A 3,186-nucleotide genomic window follows, 5' to 3' on the forward strand; every position below is an offset into this window, starting at 1 on the left:
ACTGTCTATTTTACTGATATATTTTTTAGTGTTATATCTAATTTTATCTGTTAGTGTTTTATAATCTTATTTGAGGATATTTTACTGAGTTATTTTATTTTATTTTAACATTTTAACCTTACCTCCAGTGTTTCCTCATAAGGAATTAAAATAACGTTTCCTCATTTCGTCAGTACCTGTTTTTTTACTGAGTCCTTCTTTATGAAACATTTTGAGCATGGATTGTGGGGGTCATGTATTTGTTTTTATGTATATTTGTATGTAAAGCAGTTTGTGTACATTATTTCTGTATGAAAAGTTTGACTGAGTGAGAGATTGAGACTCTGATCTAAAGTAACATCATATCCCAACAGGTCTGTGTACACTGACGACTGTCTGGGTCCCGGGAATCTCAAGATGGTTCAGCTGGCGCGGCAGGTACGAGCCTAAGAGCGGAGCGTGATTTATTGAACAGTCTTAAGTCTGTGCATCTCTGCAGCAGAGTTTCATGGCGATGCATTTAGTTTTTGCTGTTGGTTGCAGTTTGGCTCGGCGGTGAAGTTACCAGGCAGCGGGGGGGCCGTGGTGGGTCTGTGTGTGGACGAAGCGAAACTGGTAAGACGGCACCACGTTGAAACTGTTGTCTTGAGTTGACATTTTGTATCTACGCCCACGTGAGACCGCTGGATCTGAGCGAGTGCAGTCAAATCTGCAGAACTACACTCGATTTTTGTAGTTACCAAGCAGACAGATTTCATGATGTGGCGTATCAGAAAAATGCGACATTTCTGAAATCGTGAGAAATCACCATCAAGTCCTCTGACAAATGAAAGGTCGACTTTGTCACTTTAATTTGTTTTCCCATGCAGGGATAGCTAATGTCGACTTTATTACCCCCAAAAAATAATGCAAGATACTCCACCTGATACTCTGGTCATGGCAGTACTTTACCAAAATACCAAAGCAAAAAAGTAGGGCTGTCAAACGATTCTTTTTTTAAATCGCAATTTAAAATGGTTAATTGACATTAATCACATTTCTTGTGACAACAGTTTTGGAGTCCATACCGACAAAGTAAAACACATTTTACCAGATTGTCTTGATTAGGAATCAAATGAGAGCAAAAAAAAAAAAACTGCATGAGTTTAGCATAAAGTTGGCATGTCTCTCAACCTTTGAAAGCTGCATCAGTTTTCTTCTGTTGCATTCAGATGTTTTTCAAATGCGTTTAAACCTTTAAAACCTGAGAAAAAGGGTTAGAATTTGTTTAAAAACATGGGAAAAGAGCTAAAAATAAATTAAAAATAAAAAAAAATAAAAAATACAGAAAAAATCACAGTAAATGCTACAATTTTATATTCAAAATTATTTTCAGGAATATATATACATATAGCACCTATTTCAAGTCATTTCTTTGTTAATTTTTTTTTTACCCTTTTTCTTTTTTGTGTAATAATTTTGCCGTCGTCTTCTTGCAACATTATTTGTAATTTATGGCTAATTTTGGGTAATTTCTTGTTAAGTTGCTCTAAGTGGGGATATTTGCATTGTTACAGCAGCTATGAGGTACAAGATAAAAGAACAATACAATAGTAAAAAATCATTACAAATATAAAAATAGTGAATAGTAAAAAACAAGGCGGAAAAAGAGTACCATAAAGTTTCAAGGTGCCAACAACTCAACAGTCTAGAAAAATATACATACATAAATAAAAATATGTACAAACAAATATATACACACATGGAGAATAATTGCATTTGTGAAGAATTGCACTTTTCACAGTCCAGTTAGTGTGTGTGTGTGTGTGTGTGTGTGTGTGTGTGTGTGTGTGTGTGTGGGTGGTCTACTGGGAGCAGTGCTGGTTGTACAGTCTCATGGGTACCCACAGAGCCATTTTTTGGCTCTTATTTAACTATTAAGATATTGGCTATAGGAGTTTTGCGCCTGTTTTTGGTCGTTCCTTCTGAGGATGAGCTGTTTTTGTGAATGTGATCAGCGTTTTGTAATGACGTAATCTGTGTTTGCTCCACTAGGTGGAGATGAGACAAGCTTTCCAGGAGGCCGGCTGTGTCTTCTGTGTCATCGCACCTTACAACCCATCTGCCGGCTCTGTCGGCAGCCAACACTAACCTCACGTCTCCCCACGACTCAGTCAGGCTGCTCGGGGCCAACCCGGGGCCATCAGTTTCTCAGAGGCCTAATGTCATTTCACAGGACTGATATTACAGCAAAGGTCATCGTCAGTTCTGTTAAATATTCTAATAAAAATCAGGGTTTCTATACGATTAACTCTTTGGTGATAGTTTGGGTTATAATTTAACAGATTGATCAAATAATGTTTAGTCAAACATTAAGCACTTTGTTCCTGGAAAATTAGTGAATCTGCATGTTTCAAAGTTTTGTAGCAGATTATGTGAGATTACGGATTTATGGCTGTTTACGGTAAAGTCAGAATGAGAATCAGAAAAAGATTTATTGCCAGGTATAGTTAACACAATACGAGGAATTTGTTCTGGTGGGTTGGTGCAACATAAATATAGAAAAAGAAAACAGATAAAATAGAAGATACAAATATAAAATATAAAAAGTACGAGTCTTACAGTGCAAAACAAAACAAGTAACACAAGTAACAAGTGAGACCTAGAGTCAAAAAATATAAAAACATTTACACATGAACAGCAGACAGGAGGATATCAGAGACAATAAATAAATAAATCAATCATGCTGGCGCCCTTGTGTGGCACCCGAAGTCGTGAAAACACACGAGGACCGAGGAAGGAGTATACATTTCAAAGGTTAAATTATGTCATTATTTTATACACATGATATGTCACTGTATCAGATTTATGGACCTTATCTTTGTATAATGAATGTAATTTTTGTACACAAATTAAAAAAAAGTTTTTATTAGTATCTTGTGTCATGTTTACTGTGTAGCTTGTAAATAATATTTATGTATCATTTTTTAAAAACAAGCATTACTTTTCTTTACTATTAATCCCATATTAAGCATACAGACAGGGGCGTCACAGTGGGGGGGCAAGTGGGGCTGATTATTAAGGGCCCCAAGCGGGCAGGAGACTCAAAAAACCAGGAATCAAAATTTTGGTTTTGTTTGCAATTATTTATTTTTAAGTAATTGGTGCAATAAGAACATTATGATGGACTGAAAGACGGCGTCCTAAATTCCAAGAAAATGCCCTAAA

The 3,186-nt window shown here is 36.1% G+C and overlaps 1 long non-coding RNA gene across 1 annotated transcript; it reads left to right on the forward strand.

The window, feature by feature from the left end:
- The first annotated feature begins 298 nt into the window (after window positions 1-298).
- Window positions 299-2,501, forward strand: LOC121937715. The gene is made up of 3 exons (XR_006105192.1): window positions 299-417; window positions 523-594; window positions 2,014-2,501. It is a non-coding gene; the product is annotated as an uncharacterized LOC121937715 (long non-coding RNA).
- The last annotated feature ends 685 nt before the right edge of the window (window positions 2,502-3,186 follow it).

The sequence above is a fragment of the Plectropomus leopardus genome, unplaced genomic scaffold (genome assembly GCF_008729295.1).
Source record: "Plectropomus leopardus isolate mb unplaced genomic scaffold, YSFRI_Pleo_2.0 unplaced_scaffold27233, whole genome shotgun sequence".
NCBI classification, from domain to species: Eukaryota; Metazoa; Chordata; class Actinopteri; order Perciformes; family Serranidae; genus Plectropomus; species Plectropomus leopardus.